The following is a 20,511-nucleotide window of genomic DNA, read 5'->3' on the forward strand; positions in this document are numbered from 1 at the left end:
CCGTTAGCCATCTGCACTCTTAATAGCAGGGATAACAACTCCGCCAGACTCCCCAGTTTAATTACAGCATCCACAGAGGGAGCACCGGATTCCTCCCGTTGCCCAGCCTTTTCCTAACCCACCACTTATCCATCATGGGAAAGAGCAGCTACAGACCTGCCGACTCTGGTTTAACTATTTCTGTAATAATCTGCAAATGTGCCATTCAGCATTAATTGCAGAAGTCTCCAAAAACAGTTAATTCTGAAATGCTAAATGATGGGAAAATATTCTAACCACACAGCTAAAGTTTCCACTTAACAAAGGGGATGTTGGGGAAAACCATATGCTGGCAGCCCGGTATTTAATGGGCAATTGTCACACTGAGACACGATGTGCAGAATACTTCTGATGCAGCCCAGGGTCTCAGGCCAGAACCCCATCATATCCATATGCTGTAGACATGTTCACGCTTTTTATCCTGAAGCCAGGCATGCCCACTGAAACTGTATCCTTGAGCTCAGATAAACATGGACCTTAGGAAAGCACAGCTGTGCAGAAAGGGACACACACACACACACACACACACACACACACACACACACACACTCTTCTAATTCAAGTGAGAAATAAGCAGTAACAAAATCTAAATCAACATGGTACACTAGCCCATGATCTATGGAGGCTCCCTTTCTTCCTGATTCACCTTCCTCCTCCTGTTTCCTTTCCTGTTTCCATCTTCCTTTTCCCACATACACAAGATTCCAGAATTCCTCCCCTGAGCTAAAACACTTTGGAAAGGGTTGTTTTCTTATTAAAATCCTAAATGCCTCCGTAAATCCTTAGGGACAAGGCCTCTAATGTGCCACAAGAGTCTGCCCAACTTCCAGATGGTCAAGCCCAGACAGACACAACCAGGCAGGAGAAAATGCAATCTCTCCAAAACCCTTAGGAAATGCCCCAAACCACACCTTTCTCCCTTAAAAACCCCTGAGATATAAAATCACTTACCATTAATTACTATTATGAGCTAGACATCATGCTAGGTATAGTGGTGAGGAAAACAGCCACTGGTCCTGTCCTCAGGAGCACAGTAGTTCATTCCTTCAAAGGAGACTAGTTGGGTATGTGGATCACATGCCAGGTATATAGACAAATTTCAAACCACGCCTTGACTCTCCAGGAACCCTCAGCGTGGCATACAAGGAGGGTGCAACTAGGTGAAGAGCCGGCCATAAATAAACATACAGCTTATGAAATGCCATAAGGTAGCACCTTTGCTACCATGCCATGAGGTAGCACCTCACAAAGGATGATTCAAGGGTGAGGACAGCACACACCAGAAGCTTGAAAGAAGGAAGGGTAACCGAACTACGAGGGAGAGGAAAAGGGAGCATCACGGAAGGCAAACATCTACAGGCCAAGGTGGGTATCTTAATCCTTCCATCCTCCTGCTGGTGACCAAGGGCAAACCTCTTCACTCCACCAGGTTGGAGTGCCCTCAACTATTTTCCTAAAAAGATAATTTGGATGACTTTCCCCTGGGACAGGAGTTTGAGGAGGACCACGTGAAGCCATGTAGAGGAAGCACTTTCCAAAAAGCAAATGCATTTCACTTAATAGCATGCTTTGAGGTCTGTAGGACTCTAGTGACCAGTGACTAGTCACCTTACTTGTAGGACTAGCAGCTTTTCACTTTGTTCTTGTTCTCCTCATATTTCCATCGCAGCACGTTTTTTTTTTTTCTTTTTTTAAAGATTTTATTTTAAAGTAATCTCTACATCCAATGTGGGGCTCCTACTTACAACCCTGAGATCAAGAGTCACATGCTCTACTGACTGAACTGGCCAGGGGCTCCTGCTGCAGCATGTTTTTAACAGGTATGTACTGGGCACTTGCGATGAGCTTGCATTGTGGAAAGAAGCCCAATATCGTGAGATGTGTTATATCTTGCAGACAAGAACCTAAATCCTTCCAAATAAGGTCTGTGCTGTATGCAGAGCTGTTCAGAAGAGGGCCCAGTGAGCGTGGCCTCAAAGGACAGTGAGGCTTGCATACAGTGTCGATTCACTACCCACAGGGCATTCCACCTTGACCCCACCCCTCAGGGCTGGGCACTTTTGGTCATCGACCAGAACTAGGTCCTAATCTCAGGGGCTTTGGCCACCAAAGTGATCTCCTAATGTGCAATTCTGCCTTCATTCCTCTGCTCCAAGCCCACCACTAGCTCCCTGTCCCTCCTAGAACATTCCCGATGTGGCTCCTGCCTGTCTTCTCAGCCGCTCCCCTCCCCACCTGCCAAACTCCTCCAGTCACTGCATTACTGCTCAGCACAAGTTCAGGAGCGCTTCTGTATCCCAGAATGCCCTTCCTACCAGCCAAGACCTGCTCCTCCCATGGGCTTCTGCCTTAGTCCGTCTAGCTCCATCACACGGTGTTCCTGACACACAGATGTGCCTGCATATTCACCCGATGAGAGTACAGTAACCCACCCTCACAACCTGACTGGCCTGGCACTTCTGTTAATGCACATGCAAAACGGTCATTCTAATTCCACACAAAAATCAGAGACCAAAAGACCCTGTGACTAAGCCTCATCCTTGAGTTCAGAGGCAATAGAGCACAGAGCTCAACTCCATCAGAAGTACCAGTTCCTGTGTGCACTGGGAGACCTGTCACTCTTGGCAGTCATCCAGGGCATGGCTTCTGAGCACATGCCATCAGACAGATGCTCCAACAGGCTGTCCTCGCTTCGCACCCAAATGCTCCCGCTGCTCCAGAGCCCTCAGAAACCACAGGAGAAACGGTGTGCCCAGACTAGCCCACAGAGCACTACTGTTTTCTTTATGCTTTGTGGTAGACAGAATACCAGCCCCCACAAAACAACAGGTCCCCAGGACCCATGCGGTTACTGCACACAGCAAAAAGGACTGTGAAGATGCAATTAAGTTTAAGGAACCTGAGATGGAGAAAGTATGTTGATGAGCCCAATGTTATCACACAAGTCCTTGTAAGTGGGATACAGGAAGATCAGAGAAGGAGATATGGCCACAGAAGCAGAAGGCAGTGAGGCAGACATTGATTTAAAGATGCTACACTACTGGTTTTGAAGATGGGGATAGAAGGGGCTCATAAGCCAAGGAACATAGGCACCTCTAGATGCTAGAAAAGGCAGAAAAGGGTTCTCCCTAGAGCCTCCAGAAGGAGCCAGTCCTATCAACACCTTGATTTTCAACCCCACATAAGACTCATCTTGGAACTCTGACTCCAACAACTATAAGATAATGAATTCGTGCTGTTTTAAGTCACTAAATCGTGACAGTTTGTTACAGCAGTAATTGAAAGCTAATACATACATATACTTTAGCTGCAATATGGATGAGACGGATCTCAGTGTCACACATGTGCTGCGTGTTGTCATTTTCCCCTTCCCACACCCAGGGCAGACTGATCGATCACTTGTCACAGCCCTCTATCCCACCCCGGCTGCAGGCAGACATGAAACACTGCCCCATCAAGCTGTGGCTTCAGATTCTGCCATCCTAGATGCACGCTTTTGAGGGCTAGCCTGGGGCATATCTGGAGTGGAGGAGTGGTTAACAGGACGGGCTTTGGAGTTGTACAGATGTGTGTTCAAACCTCCCCCTTTCAGGCTGTATGACCTTAGACAAGCTTCCAAACTTTCCTGAGCCTCGTTTTCGTGAGCTATTAAAGTGTTTGAATAAAACTTCTTGGAAAAGTTCGGTGTGGAACTGTATGAGAAGACATGTTATCAAGTATTCTGCACAGCACATGACACATTGAAATAGTTATGTTACCATTCCTGGGAAGATTCCTGCCCTAATAAGCAAAGAGCTGTGCAGCGTGGGAGTACGTGAGGCAGACAGGGGAACGCTCACAAGAAGGGGCATCTCCAGATATGACCAGTCTTAGCATCCAAACCTGGGGGGTCTGGCAGATGGGTGGAAAGGTCAGGGCAAGGTGACAGAGGCACTAACCACCAGACTAAGGAATGGTCTTGGTGGGAACTGGGCAACCCAGTGACCCCCATCACTGGTAAGTGCTCAGGCTGGATCAGATGGGAAGAGACTGGAGGCAAAGTGACCAGGGCGGCCCCCTACTCCCTCATCCTTCTCCAAGCTTGCACCACAGTCCGGCCCTGGCCCATAAGTCAGCCCTTGATATATATTAGTTTTCTGCCTGAATGAATGAATACATGATGAAACTAGGGAATGCAGATCAAGAACCCAAGAGGACCTAGCCTTGCGTGACAGGGTGAGTTATGGGCTTAGAATCAGGACTCGCACTAAGAGAACATGGTGAGCAACTTACAAAGCTGGTGAATGGTTTTGCAAGCTGTTTTTCAGTAAACAATCCAAAGCTTTTAGCTACTATACCTGGTTTGATGTTTAATGAGCTTACAATTAAGAATACTTGTTTGTGGCCTGTTACTTAAAAACTATAAAATGCCAATGCTGTGGCCTTAGGGTGTCACATTCTTAGTTAATTAACCACCCCCATTTGCTGCACTTGGGGGCAGCTTTTAATTTGTTCCAATGCTAGGGGAGAAGCCAGCCCCAGGTGCCTGGGGCTCTGCTATGAACACTCTATGGTGAGCAGGGACGGAAGCAGCAAATGGGAACATAATGGAGAAAACATCTTTTACTCAGGAAAGGGGGAGGGGAGGATAACCCATAAGTGCTCTAAAGGAATAAAATTCAAAACCCACACTATGCTCCACCCATATGGCAAAGAAGCAAAGGCCTGGACACAAAGACAGCCACAGGGAGGGATCCCACACAGAGCAGCTAGCGAGGGCCATGAGGGGCCATCCGAAGGCCCATTTCCTGAGGGGCCCTTGGGGATTCTAAGTCCATTGAAGACACCAACTTCCCAGAGCAACATTTCCAATCCAGCTCCAAAATAGCTTAACTGCCATTTTGGAAAGATGCATTTTGAAAAGGACTGTGCTAATTATAGTAGCCCCTTTCCAGTGGAAGGCATGGCCAAACTACAAGGCCTAAACAAGACTGCTTTCAAATCAGTTAAGGCCCTCTCAGAAAGCTAGCAATGTTTTAGTGACCCGAGTTTGGATGAACATTTAAATAAGAGCATCCATCATAAGGAACTGAATGGGTTTTTTTGGGGTTTTTTTTTTGTTTTTTTTTAAAGATAACTGAACAACTACTTAAAAAACCAAGGCCAGCTTATACTTTCTATTTTCCCTTTTCCTCCACCTTGGGTTTCCAGCGTGTCAAGGAGATTTAAAAGATAGCAGACAATTCTGTGAGGCTTCAAATGCACTACAGGACTGACATTTTTGCCTGTGACCAGTGGACGTGGTAAAGGCAAGAGGCAGAACATGGGGTCAATTTACTCTGCACAAGTTCGGTTCAGATGGTTTCATAGATGAATTCAGATCCCACTTAACTTCAGTTCAAACCTTTAACTAAAAAAAGGTGCGGGGGGGGGGGGGGGGGGGGAGAAGTCAGAAAAAAGGAGAGAAGCCCCAGGTGATGTAAGCTGAGGAGAATGCCGGCAAACCCAAAACACAAGGAAAATAAATCACAAAGCCAGCCTGGGTCTGGATCTATTCAAGATATTCTTCTCCACATTCCCGAGAGCTATTCTCTCCCACTTTCCAAGTAGATGCAACCAACTTCAGAAACGAAGGGTGCCAGCTGTCTGATTTGGGGAGGTAAGGCTTTGGATGTCTAGTGGGGAACACACAAGCTCTGGGGGAGTGCCAGTGTGTTCCCACCAACAATTACCACGTCGGCCCAAAAAGACCCAGAGATCTTAAGCTAATTAGAGAGATTTGCTCGAGGAGGTAGGAAATCACTACTCCAAAGCATCGCCTGTGTACCAGACCAAAGCCGTAATCATGATTCATCTCTGACATGTTGCTAATCAGCACACACATGTTCCTAATTTCACGCTCCCCAAAGGAAAGCTGAAGGGACAATTGTTTCTGAGCTCGAACATGGAGCCAACCTATGCCAAGTTACAGTGTGTTTTGCTTATCAAACTGAGAGCTCTCGTTTCCAACTAAGCTGCCTTTCACTATTTTACCCCTCCTCTACACCCCCACCCTCACCTCAGACCCAAGGAAATCCATTCACTAAAGATAAAGATGTGTTAAGGTATTTATAGGAGTTGTCTCTCAGATAGTAACTTTTTTTTTAATTGAAATAGAATTGACATACAATATATAAGTTTAAGGTATACAATGTATTGACTTGATATATTTATTTATTGCAATAGCAACTTTTCTAACTGGCCATTACCTAAATGGAATTTAGTATGTTTTTAAATGTCTTTCCCTGCTCCAGATTTTGACTTTCTTATTGCTTTGCCACTGGAATATACACGTGCAGTTAATGCCCAGAGATATCAACACACACACACACACACACACACACACACACACACACACACACACTCTGACTTTTCTCCTGTGTTTAGAAACAAAACAAAACAAAGCTCTCCAGTCTCCTTGGTTTTCACAAAGCAAAAGCCCAAATACTTTTTTCCAATTAGTCTGTTAAGGATCTGGGCTGTGTGTTCTCCCGTGGCTGATACTCACAAATAGACAGGATTGTTCCATTTCTCCAGTTCTCAAAACGTTAAAAGCAAGCTATAAAACATGCCTCCGGATAGCGAGCCAGACCCTCTCCCTTGGCTGCACACAGCACTCCCATCCACTCAAATGAGAACGGCATGTTAAAGAGCTGGCATCTGTAAGGTAACTATCAGCCCATCTGCAGTTTAAAACGCACACACAGACAACTTCGCAGACACAGATTAACTGGTGTTCTGTAAACACTGGGTACGAAGAGGAAGCAAGCAACCAGCCACCCAAACACCCACCCAGCAAACCAGCTACCGGCTTGCTCTCACTTAGCTGTTAAAGGTAGTTACAAAGACTTCACTCCAGAAGCTCAAGAAAGTATCTCCCTGCAAGGGCAAAACAGTGATTAGACAATAGAGGAAAACTTCAAGCTACACACATGCCTGTTATGCCTAAGCTCAGAGGAAATGTTCGGATCAAAACAAAACTACTAATAAAAAGCCTTAGGACCACACAGAGAGCGTGCACTGAATTGTACCGCTTCAAATACTGTTTCCGAGGCCCCGGGACAGAGTCTCCAAATACTGTATCACATCTGGAATTCTGCTTTTACAGCACAAATGCCTGCAGAAATAGGGGATTGTGATGTTGCCATGGGGACCAAGCCTCCTCCAGTCAGGCAGGTCCCCAGTGTGTCCCACACATGTGCTTCCTTCAAGGTGGATTTCACATATTTGGAAATTATGGAAGACCGCCCTTTTAGGTTTTAGTGCAAATCGAAACATCACAGGCTACACTAGAAAGCAAGGGACCTTCTGTCAGCCTATTATTTCTGTCCACATGGTGGTCTCAGAGAGAAAACCTCCTTAAAATAACAGTGGGAAGCAGCAAGTCAACACTAGACCCTTTTTCAAAAGTTATTTGTGTCTTTTCCCCCTTCCTCCAGGAGGGAGACAGGCTTCAAGCACCCCTTTTAAGCTCTCTTGTTCTCTGGCTGCAAAAATCCAAGTGAGTCCACCTATGTGCACAGCTGCCTCCCACTGCTGGTCTACGGGAGGGACCCCAGGCTCGGGCTCTGTCACTTGCCATCACAAGAAGTGAGCCACTAATGCCTTCCCAGCAGGGCTACTGGCCAAGGTAGGGGGTCTTCATTTTTAATTGTTGTTAAGGCAAAAAGGTTTCTAGAACCCATAGGAGAATCCTGTGAGAAACATTCCTTACCCAACTTCCCCCCAAAACATTCTTTTTTTTTTTTTTTGAACATTTTATTTATTTTTGAGACAGGGAGAGACAGAGCATGAACAGGGGAGGGGCAGAGAGAGGGAGACACAGAATATGAAGCAGGCTCCAGGCTCTGAGCTGTCAGCACAGAGCCCGACGCGGGGCTCGAACTCACGGACCGCGAGATCATGACCTGAGCCAAAGTCGGCCGCTTAACCGACTGAGCCACCCAGGCGCCCCCCCCCCAAAAAAAAACATTCTTACACAATTTGGGGGCATTCCCAAAACTCCCAGAGGCCACCGAGGGCTTCACAGAACCCAGGTCGAAAGCCATATATAGACACAAAGAATCTGGAGCCCCCACTTAGAAATACCTTAGGAGGTACGTCTGGGCTTCTCCACTTCTCTGGGAGGCAGCCTGTCCAACCAACCCCCCCCCCCCCCAGGTATGGATTCATACATACAGGAAAAGCAACCCTCATTGGGTGCTGGCAGGTGCCCATGACCACTCCTCAACCTGCCATTCATCCTACATCCCTAGGACCCCAGCTGGCTTAAAACAATGGTCAAGATCCTCATCTGTCTTTCCCCTGGGAGCATTCTCCCATCAGTTCTAACTAGAATGTCTCAAGCCAAAGCAACAGTGACTCCTCTAATACGTATCTGCTTCTCCGCAAGGTCTGGCCTTTCCCAGATTTCCTGGGGGGAAGGGAGGGAATCAGCCAGCCCAGAGGTGAAGCAGCAATCACCAAGTCCCATGGGCAGATCGAGGGGGCTCAGGGGGAACTTGTTCTCGGCCCTGCCCCAGCTCAGTGTGACCTCCAGATTGAACCATTTCCATCTAGTCTCTTAGATATCACATCCCAAAATGTCCCCCTGAGATGCAGCCAAAGTTCGTGAATGTGTGTGTCTGTATGTGTGCATACCCAGCCACACAGAAGAAGGAGAAAAAAAAAAAAAAAAAGCACCAGGAAGTCAGCAGCTCGGCTCCAGGTGTTAACACTTAGCGCATCCTGCCCAGCCCCCTCCAGCTTGAGGCCGGCCGCCTGGGAGCCGGACACAGCAATTAGGCCCTTCCCGGGCTGGGCGCCTTTGTCCCCTCACTAACATCATTAGTGTCTGACTTCCTGTGCACAACAGGGCCTCCCGGGGGGCAATCGCCGGCTGACCGGGGCAGGGCATTAGACTTCCTTTGTCAAAGACCCTCAAATGTTAACAAGCATGTGAACAAGCTTCTCCTCCCCCACAACACCCCCCCCCCACCTCCGCCACTCCTCCGACCCACCAAACACTCAATTCTCTGAGGCCTTGGTTCTCCCCGACTTGTGGGAATCTGAGTTACTTGAGAGCAATATCAAGTCTCTGGGTTGAGTGAGCATAGCTTCCTTTTCTGCAGAAGAGGTGGACAAATGTGATTTCCTACAGCAGGTCCCCTACAAACATGCTACTTGCATTTACCCAGCGCCTGCCAGATACCAGGTCTGTATCACTTGTCTGACATTAACTGGGGAAAAAATGAACAAAGGTGAAGGTGCTTGGACAACATGAGTCCCAGGCTGTGTAACACCCAGCCCAGCATCTCTGTAGGCACAGGTGTCCCATTCATGTGTGCTCATGGGTTCAAGTGCAAGACGGTCTCAAGATGCAAGGATGTGCCGAAGGTTTGCGTGATACTCCCAGGCTTTGAAACACTGATCACATCTGAAACTGGGGGAAGTGTAAGTTGCTACACAGCTACAACCCTACTGTCACCTTCCCTTTTCTCAGCAATACTAACACCATCAGGACCAACATCACTAAAATCCTCTCGTTTATTCCTCCAGCCCTCTCAACAGAGGGTCTCAGCTTCTTACGTGGGGACACAGATGTCTTTGAGAATTTGGTGAGAGCTGTGGCACACGTACAAACACACAAAGCTGCACACAGTATGTCAGGAAGCTTCTGGCTGGACCCATGCAATCCATTCAGGGGCCCCCACCTGCCTGCCCTAACCATAGATCAATAGCTTAACACCAGGTCTGTAGAAGGACACCATGAGTGGTTCAGTGATCCAAGGGAAACTTTGGTGGTTAAAAGCTAAATTCAAAGGGCAGAGGAAGATGGTTGGTAATAAGATCTCAATTTTAAATAGAACTCTGGATTGATTCCTCAGTTATAATCCTTTATAGGCAATATTTGTTACAATTCAATAATTAAACACTAGGTTCAGGATGTTGGGACTCACAAACTTTACACAGTAGCAATACAAAAGGCAAGTATTTCTATTGTTATGCAAAGGAGCCCATTATGAGATGTGCCTAGCACCTTTCAGACAAGTGACAATAGTCATGTCTGCAGTCAAGTCAGTTTCACTGAATCAAGTTAAAAAATAAACAATGTGGCTACTTCTCACCCCCATCCGCCATAGTTAAACAGTGGAGGAACATATTATGGTATCCAGAAGATGAAGAACTGATTGCTCCTGCTCAAGTGCCTTTGCAGCCTGTGGTGTCTGTGGTCAACACACAAAACTGGGTTAGGTTTTGGATGCATTTTAAAATATTCGCCCAAGAGCCACAGTGGGGGATAATCTAAAACTCCCCCCCTTTTTTTAATGAAGAATAATCTATGGTTTTGACTTCTACTCCAGACATACCAAAACACCTTCAAAGCTTCAAAAAGATGTTGGTAGACAGCAGAGAAAGGACACCAGCACATCTATGATACCAAGTCCCCCACAAGTTTATTTTGATGAACTTTACAGGTTTCAAAGGGTAAAGTATTTCATCATTGGTTCTGATTTTTACCTTCTGCCAAGCTAATTTCAAAATAGTAGGCAATCGGAAGAATATACTCAGACATTAATGGTCTTTGCAACCTTACGTCTCCCCGCTTTTTGGATGGAAGCCAGCAGTCTGCCCTTAAACTATAAGCAATAAATCTACAAGACTCTCCTAATTTCCCAATGATACCACATGCAATTCCCATTAAAGCACACACGTACACAGTGACATACCAGTTAAATCATTGTGTGATTTAGGCCAGGAAATAATTGTGTTCGCCAAGAAATATTCAGCTTTGTTTTAAATTCCTTGAACAGTTAAAATGTCATTCTGAGAAGGAGGGCAAAGAATGATGTAAAAATGGAGAATCACTGTCTTGGTTGATTTCAGACTTAGATAAACCTTCCCATGGGTGGAGGAGGCAGTACAGACTTCCCAGGAATGAAGGCCTCCCCAAACTACCTCTCCAAGGACTCCTGGCATGGATTGATAGAGAGGGGGAAATCAGATTCATGTGAGACAGATGAGGCAGTGGAACCACACACTTCCTCCCTGAGAAGTGGCCCTGGTACTGGGCTCCAGCTCCTCTCTGATGGGGCTGAGACCAGCAAAATGGCACACACCACTTTCTTGGCCAGGCAATAGGAAGAAATCAATGCATCTTGTCCCCTTCATTAGGTTTCCCGTGAGAGATGTTTACAAAATCAAAGCAATATGGGGGAAGTAAATTAGAAGCTTGTTATATTTTGTCATGAGGTGAAACAGAGACTTCCCAGAAAAAAAATTAAAGCAGTGACTAAGTATTTAAAAACTAAAATTAAGGGGCGCCTGGGTGGCTCAGTCGGTTAAGCATCTGACTTCGGCTCAGGTCATGATCTCGCGGTCCGTGAGTTCGAGCCCCGCATCGGGCTCTGGGCTAATGGCTCAGAGCCTGGAGCCTGCTTCCGATTCTCTGTCTCCCTCTCTCTCTGCCCCTCCCCCGTTCATGCTCTGTCTCTCTCTGTCTCAAAAATAAATAAACGTTAAAAAAAAAACCTAAAATTTAGTTAAAAACTAAAATTAAAAAGGGAGGTCAAAGTTCCTGGCTAAAATGATTACAATCTAAGAATGAGGAGCTGAGTCAATACAAGGCCATCCTTCAGGTAAGTAGCACTGTTTTGTGGACACAGAGCCAGTGAATTCACAGGAGGGCTGAGAAGGAAAAGCCCCAGACAGGCACAGCTGTCCAGGACAAGGTGGGCAGGAAGGTGGGATGGGTACCATGTTGCACCTGCCACTTCCCCATCTGCCCGTGAGGGGTGCGATATTCCCTGGTTCTCAAATAGAGCACCTGAGGACTGGGTTTTCAAGTTTCTAGGAAAAGTGTAGGCTTTTCTTTTGATGAGGGCTTTATTATTTTTTGTAAATATAACAAATTCAAAGCAAAAGGAATTTAAGTACTGAGAATATGAAAATCCTCCCTAGTCAACCTCAACAAAACTGTACTTTATAGTTCCAAATTGCTAAGGGACCAGATCTTAAACATTCTCACCACAAAAAAGAAATGATAATTATGTGACTTGGTAGAGGTGTTGGCTAAAGCTTCGGTGGTAATCCTATTGATACATGTAAGGTAACCAAATCAACTTATCATATACCTCAAAATTACACACTATCATATCTCAATTATACCTACATTAAAAACAAAGAGAAAACCCTCCCAAACATCCTCCCTGCCCCAGCATTTTGAAGACTCTTCCGGACTGTCTCTATTTCATGCATCACATGGACTATGGCTTGACCTAAGTTAGATCCTAACATACAGAACACTTGTTCTGATAAATCTCCATTAGCAAATAATGAATACAGTTCCTTTTGGGAGAAGCATGTGGGACGAATGAGAAAAACAACAAAAGATCCTAATGAGGTAAGAATTAGGACCACTGGGCCAAATGGTTTCTTAAGGTCCTGCCAGCTTTCATTATCCATCCATTTTTCACAAAGAGAAAGCACCACTATTCAAAAGCAGTAAGACAGGCCCTTTCACCTGTTCCACAGCTGGTTGTGTACATGGAAAAGGCAACAGGACACACATATCAAGAAGGTTTCCCGGTGAAGTGCCCAACACATGTAGGCGACCTGCTGATGTGGGTATCCTGAGTGCTGTTCTGTTGGGTAACCCAATTACTATAACTCATCCTGAAAGTTTCAAAAAATTACACAACATTAGGGGATTTTATGATTCGTTGGCTAGTCTCATGTAAATAACAGAATTGGGTAAAATGAAAAGGGAAACTCTGACAAACCCAAGAAGAGGGCTGACAACATCCTCTAGCCCACACAGTAAATAAAAATCTAGGAGCACCACTCTTCAGAGTAAGGCAGCTGGAAGAGTGCCAGGGTGGGGAGATTCTACAGACCGAGTGGTGGAGAGGAAGTAATTTGCTTGTTAAAACTAAATTCTCGGCTAAGCGATCGACTCTTGATTTCGGCTCATGTCACATCACCGTTCGTGAGTTCAAGCCCCACATTGGGCTCTGCACTGACAGAGTGGAGGCTACTTGGGATTCTATCCCACTCTGTGCCCCTCCCCCAGTCATGCTGTCTCGCTCTCTCTCAAAATAAACACATAAACTTAAAAAAAAAAAAAAAACTGTAAGTGCCATTTGTGATTAAAATCACAACACATGCGTTAGCCTGGTTATCGAAGAAGAATGATCTCTGCCTAGAAAACTTTGCCTGATCTAAAAGCAGTATTTAACTGTACCCCAAGGTTCTCTCTTCTCATTTATTCATGAATAACCTCAGATAATGTCCCAGAATTTATTAACCGATATTTTAAAGGTTAGAAATGTACTTTACACTGGCAAGGCCATTTTGCATGCTTGAGAATAACTTTCCTCCAAAAGTTTATAGTTCATTTTTGAAAACAAAGCTAAAAGGCATGAAATTAGAGATAATAATGTTATACCTTACAGAATGAATGCACGTGGTTATTATGCAGTTGAGCTCCAAGTGTAAGGGAATTTCAGAGAAGGGGGTGTTGAACAGAAGAAGGCTCCCCCAGAGAAGTGTCTTCACAAGGTAGACAGGTCCCTAACTGGATCCTAGGGCACTGGGAGCTTTGAGGTAGGTAGTGAAGAGACCATTTCAAGCAAATGTGTATACAAAAGGCACATGTAACCAACTACACCACCCCCATGGTAAGCATTCAGTAAATGGCCTCTACACCTCAAGGTAGACGTGGAACCTTCCTCATCAGCCAGAACAAATTGCTCTAGAAGCCCTGGAGTAAGCGACAAACACAGTAATGCTTCTGTCTGAAACACCCCAACCAGCCTGAAAGAATGGGCACCAGAGGGGCTGGGAGGCACAAAGGAGCTCATTTTGGCATGTGGCACATCTTGCCATCAGGCGAGACTGGAACACCGTGGTCCTTACAGAGGTGAGCACAAGCCTGATTTGGCAGGCAGGAGTTCAGGGAAGGGTCCCTGATCCAAGCCAAGGTGGCAATGGGCTAGGATCCAGGTAGTGAAGATAGAAGAAAGAGGCAATAAAACAGCAGCTTCAAAGGATAAACCAAAAGGACCAGAAAGTTGAATCAAAGGAATGAGTCAAACCCCAGGGCCTGCAGACAAGAGGTGCCAGTGACAAAACAGAGAAGACTAAAGCTGGGGTCTCGTTACACACATCCCCTTATTTCCAGAATGGGCCTGATTCTCTGCCCATGATACAGATGAAAGGCACTCAGGAAGGAAGAAGCGGAGTCCTGGTCACCATCCACTTCCCTCCATGACCACAAACATCACTGGGGCATCTGGGTGGCTCAGTCTATTAAGCTTCTGACTCCAGCTCAGGTCATGATCTCATGGTTTCTGAGTTTGAGCCTCGCGTTAGGCTCTGCTGAAAGCTCAGAGCCTGGAGCCTGTTTCAGATTCTGTGTCTCCCTTTCTCTTTGCCCCTCCCCTGCTCACACTCTGTCTCTCTGTCTCTGTCTCTGTCTCTCTCTCAAAAATAAACATTTAAAAGATTTTTTAAAAATTACTAACTTTTGGTGTTGGTGAGTGGAAGCATCAGGACCCCTCCCATCTTCCCCAGTCCCTCCCACACATCCTGACTCCCGTCTACAGCTGGAGTAAACCAGTGCCATGCTCCCAGGTAGAGTTCATTGAGGAAGGGAAGGAGGGATGGGGGGCAGGGGGGAGAGGGAGGCAAGGAGGGAGGGAGGGAGGGAGGGAGGGAGGGAGAGAGAGAGAGAGAGAGAGAGGAAAAAGACCCTGAAATAAAGGCCCTTTGTTAGCTTTTACCAACTCTTCAACAAAATTTCTGAAGACCAGAATCACTAAATACAATAGGTAGGATATTGGAAGGTACCTGGGTGGCTTAGTTAAGTATCCAACTCTTGATTTCAGCTCAGGTTATGATCTCACGGTTTGTGGGATTGAGCCCCATGTCAGGCTCTGCACTGACAGTGTGGAGCCTGCTTGAGATTCTCTCTCCCCCTCGCTCTCTGCCCCTCCCCGACTGTAAATAGATAGATAGATAGATAGATAGATAGATAGATAGATAGATAGATAGATAAATGGGGCGCCTGGCTGGCTCAGTTGGTTAAGCATCCAACTTCAGCTCGGGTCATGATCTCATGGTTCGGGAGTTCGAGCTCCATGTTGGGCTCTGTGCTGACAGCTCACCGCCTGGAGCCCGCTTTGGATTCTGTGTCTCCCTGTCTCTCTCTGCCCCTCTCCCACTCATGCTCTGTCTCTCTCTCTCTCTCAAAGATAAACATTACAAAAAAACCTTTAATTTTTTTTAATGTTTATCTTTGAGAGAGAGAGACAGATAGAGCATGAGTGGGGGAGGGGCAGAAAGAGAGGGAGACACAGAATCTGAAGCAGGCTCCAGGCTGAGCTGTCAGCACAGAGCCCGACCCAGGGCTCAAACTCATGAACCATGAGATCATGACTTGAGCCGAAGTTTGACGCTCAACTGACTGAGCCACCCAGGCGCCCCTACAAAAAATTTTTTTTAATAAAAATAAACAAAATAATCTGGTATTGGCACAAAAGGACAGATACTGTATGATTCCCTCTGATCTGAGGTTCCTAGAGTGGTCACATTCACAGAGACATAAAATAGAATCAGGAGGCTGCGGAGGGGTGAGGGGCTCAGGGCGGAGTAACTCTTTAATGGGCACAGAGTTGCAGTTTAGGAAAATCAAATTCTGGAGATGGATGGTGGTGATGGTTGCCTAACTATGTATATGTACTTAACGCCACTGAATTAATACTTAAAAATGGTTAAAATGGTACATTTTATGTTGTGTCTATTTCGCCATATTTTTTAGCAGGATTCTGAGCAGGAAAGTAACACAAATACAATAATGCTGTAGCACATCTGCAGGAAAAACTAGGAGAGTGGTCAGTTGGAGCTGAGGTGGGTAGGCTTGTGAGGCAGCCGCTGCAGACGTCCAGACGTGAGGTGGGTACAGCCAGCAATGGTGGGAAGATGACAGAGGACACGCTTGAGGGGCATTTTTAAGAAAAAATGGTGAGACTTTGGGACAAATGGGATACAGAGGTGATGATGAAATATTCCAAGGTACCTTGAGGTACCTATTTTGGGAACTTGGGAGAGTAGTGGTTTTTGCAGCAAGAAAGAAAATACCCCAAAAGAGAACTTTTCTTTTTTTAAGGAGGATGTAGAGAAGAACTTAACGGAGGTGACTAGAGAGTATCTTCTAATACCATATTTTGTTTTTTGGAAATGTGGGATTCAGAGACAGGAAGTCATGCATGTAGTCATGTCACAGAAACTTAAGGACACGTGGGCTAATTAATAGGAGGAATAAAGAAAAGCAAAGGATCAGGAATTGGGCTTTGTGGGACTACCCAGTTAGGGCACATGAAGAGGAAAAGAAGATAGAAAAAGTGAAGTTGGCCAAGTAGAAGAGCCAGGAAAAGCTATCAGGCAGTGAAAAATGAAACAGAATTAAAGAATATCAAATAGGTTACATGTAAAAGAATGTCAAGATGGATATTTTCAACATGAAAACCACCTTGCTGATGATACAAATCCCTGAGAAAATCATCATATTGATGGATCATTTAGAATCACTCCTCCATATCAATTCCCAGGTCTTTGGCTGCTATTCAGACTCATCCCCTGGTTTCCTATAAAAGAAAGCATATTTTAAAAGACCATCTAAATAAGATCTTTTTATATGTTTGAAAACTTAGAAGAAAACAAGTGATGACAGCAGTGGGAAAAGGTACTGAAAGACCGTCACTGTCAGGCTTTTGTGTGCAGGTAAAAATTACTATGCAGGCAAAGCTACCTTCAGACTCAAGATCCTGCCAGGACAAGCCTCCAAACTCTCATGTTAGGGAGAAGAACACAGGACACCAAGTCACCATGCCTCCCAAGATCTGCTCAGTGCTTTATAGTCTGAACCACTGTTAAATGTATAAAACATTTTTGCAGGTTTTGAAACAATGCTATCTGAAAAATTTAGAGGCAACCAATACTGAATTTACCACTCATTCTAAATCAGATCATTTTCCTTAACCAAATACTCCCAACTGGTTTAATAGCTAGCATTCTGACTCACTGACAATTTCCTAGAACCCAAAGGAAAAAAAAAAGATGGAAAGATAAGTTAGAACATTATCAGTATGACTCAAAATTACCAATTTCAGTTGAGTTGATGAAAATGGTAAATTTCTGCACAAAGGCACCAATACAAATATTAATTTTCAGACTATTCTGTTTTGGACATTACTCAACACTTGTGGCCATCTGACATGTGCACATCCAACAGCAACGACAGGTTTCGTAGATCAATTTTGGCTTCTGAGGCTAACACCCTTCTTCCCCAAAAGTAAAGAAATAAAGCCAAAGTGTGGTCATCACTGAAATTTAATTCATCTCTGAGAAGAGGATTATACTGTTTCCAGACACTCAGGACAGGCCAAGAGAAAATCATATTCTAAGAAGCAGTAGCTACCACACTGGTTAATGCTTATCACTAATGAACATTTTTTGGGCAGTAACAAAGCCCTAATCCTCATAACTTAACCATACTACACTCCTAGGTTTCTGAAGGTACAACTTCATTTCCTAACATGACTTTTATTATTTTTTTTTTTAATTTTTTTTAACCTTTATTTATTTTTGAGACAGAGAGAGACAGAGCATGAACGGGGGAGGGTCAGAGAGAGAGGGAGACACAGAATCTGAAACAGGCTCCAGGCTCTGAGCTGTCAGCACAGAGCCTGACGCGGGGCTCGAACTCACGGACCGCGAGATCATGACCTGAGCCGAAGTCGGACGCTCAACCGACTGAGCCACCCAGGCGCCCCTGATTTTTAAAGGCATAACAAAGAACTCCTGCAATCACCAGTTTGAAAAGAGTGACATCATCTTACACGTTCCTCAACATGGCAAACGCCTCTTATATCTTGTGTTTAAGTCTGACATACATTTAAGCTCTTTTGAAATTCTCCTGACACTAGAAAAACCCCATGCCAACAGCTAGTAGACTAATATTAATGAAAGATTAGCCTTATTTTCTCAGCAGCAATAAGCTTCTAGAAGATTTCCTTCTTTTAGAAGAAAACAAATACTATCTGATAAAGGGAAGATAGATTCCATTGCAAGACCTCTGGGCTCTTAGATCTGGAACATTACAAGCTGATTGTATCTATATGGTGTTCATCATAAGGGCAACGCATGGGTAGAGAGGGCAGAACAGAAGGACCAAGGCTATGAACACCTCTGCCTTCTGGCCCCAAAAACGCTACAGGAAGGAGAAAAAGTATTATCAAAAGGGACATATGGATCCCCTACACCTCCCTTCCCCACTCCCACCAAAAATAAACTCCCCCCAAACCATAAACTTTTAGCACCTCTCAAAGACTTCAAGAGAAGCATAAAGGAGATTGTGTTGGCCTAGCTAAGGACCCTCAAACCAGTGCAATTTCTTTCTTTACAGTTTTATTAAAATATGCAAGCACAGTACTTATAAACAAAGGAGTCATTTCAGTTTTTGCTTAGAAAAATGGGAGCCAATACATTCCTTCTGGGAATTCAGGGTAAGAGCTTTACAAAAAGTGTCCAGATGTGCCTAAAAAGTTAGTCTGTTCTTTCAGGGAAGAGTGAAGGGAGAAACAAAGGGTGGGAGAGACATTTTATTAAAAATTGAAAGGGCTATTAGTTTTTCTTGGCTCGTACCCTAACCTGCCCCCACCCCCGCCCATGGACAAACCAGACGGGAGCACCTAAGGACCACTGTGGTCTCCCGCAAAGTTGCAGGCAGGCAGGGACTGGCTGGTGGCAGCATGAGCCTCTGGACCTGCGCAAACCTCCAGAATGCCCTGAGTGGCAAACAGTTCCACCAGGTGATGAAATGGGACAGAGACTCTGAAAGCCAAGGATCCTCAAATGAGAATCAAGTACGTTTGTATTAAAACATAAAACAATAACCCTTGGGACAAAGTTTCACCAAAACAAAAAAAACAACAAAAAAAAAAAACCAACAACAACAAAAACTTTCTTAACTGAAATGTTTTGTCAACATCACATCCCAGTTTTAACCTGGAAGCTCTGCTGAGATTTGAAACTTCCTCAGCTCAGTGATTCATTCCCAGAGTCCTTTGTAACCACAGAGAGTTCTAAGTCTGTTAAGTGCTGCTTCGTTCTCACAGCCGTTGATGCTGGCTCTAGGTCCTGAAGGTAAAGGAGTGTTTCAAAAAGAGCATAAATAAGGGAGACAGAGAGTCAGGCACATATTGTGAATAAAAAGATAATCCTAATAATAGTTTACATTATCACGAACCAAAGTTTATATGAGCAGCTAAGCCCCCTTTCAAAGTAGAGGGCAGCTGCTGGTACGGGCGGAGGAAAATGGTATGTCAGAAATGTGACCTACCTTCAAGTTTGTTTAACTCAGCTGTCAGCCACCGCTTCCTTCCGCCACCTTTCACTGGGCCAGGGGCGGAGGCGGCATCCTTTTTGAAGTGTTCTGTTTGCAAAGGCATGGAACTGTCTCAGTACCGAGTACCTGATCTCCACTGTTCCTCGGCACTCCTGACAAAGGCCAAGTCACCCTCATCAGTCCCCTCAGGGTGACAGTGGTGAACCCACCAGAGAGGCAGCCCTGGGGGTGCCCTCCTACTGTCCCCCCAGGAGTCAGAAGAACATGTTCCGGGTGAACAGTCTTCATCCCTGAGGCTGCCGGGAACCCTACATGAAGGAGGCTGGGGACTCAAGGCTGCGCTTACGTGGGGACCTGCCAGGTCATGACGACCCTCCAGGCCTCACGCATTCCCCAAAATGCCGCCCCCACGTAAACCCCTTTAGCCAAAAGCCTTAACGTGTGTAAGCTGAATATCTGCACTCAGTAGCATAATCTAGCCCTTATTCATACATCACCTGTATGAAGGTGAAGGGGTGCCTTTCAGAAGTAGCCAGCATCACCTTTCCAAATTAGAACAGGGTTACATCCCCAGACACTTATTTGGAGTTAAATATTTCTGTACGTACAGAGGCGGGAGGTACACCAGAACAGGAGAAACAGTCTATGTCATTTAACTCCTTTTCAATCGGGACATGAAGCCCATTTCAAGATGCTTTCACCCAGCCACAAGCTCTCTGCAAAGGTTGCAGCTTCGACCAGCCCAAGGCAGCACAAGGGGAAGAGCCCCACAAAAAGCGAACCCCAAGGAGGCCACCTCCTCCCTCGCCCCATCAGCCTCACCTCGGCAGTCTGGCCCCAGCCACAGGAGCACACAAATACACTCAGTGAATGACCAGCTGGTGACACTGGGGAGACCCTCAAATGATCTCGCAAGCATAAGGGAATAGCCACTGTGCCCACCGTTCTTCTGGTGGAGCACCAAAGGCCTCAGGAAAGGGACCACCATTCACGGGGTGTTGGCAAAGGTTCAGGGGAGATGTTCACGATCACGCTGCCTTTGGGTGAGAACACCTGGAGGTACAAGC

General features: G+C 45.5%; 1 protein-coding gene across 2 annotated transcripts in view; it reads right to left on the minus strand.

The window, feature by feature from the left end:
• Positions 1-20,511, minus strand: part of IL17RD (interleukin 17 receptor D) — a 71,228-nt gene that overhangs the window by 30,000 nt on the left and 20,717 nt on the right. The gene's annotated exons all lie outside the window — the stretch shown is intronic.

Source organism: Panthera leo, chromosome A2 (assembly GCF_018350215.1).
Source record: "Panthera leo isolate Ple1 chromosome A2, P.leo_Ple1_pat1.1, whole genome shotgun sequence".
In the NCBI taxonomy this organism is placed as follows: domain Eukaryota; kingdom Metazoa; phylum Chordata; class Mammalia; order Carnivora; family Felidae; genus Panthera; species Panthera leo.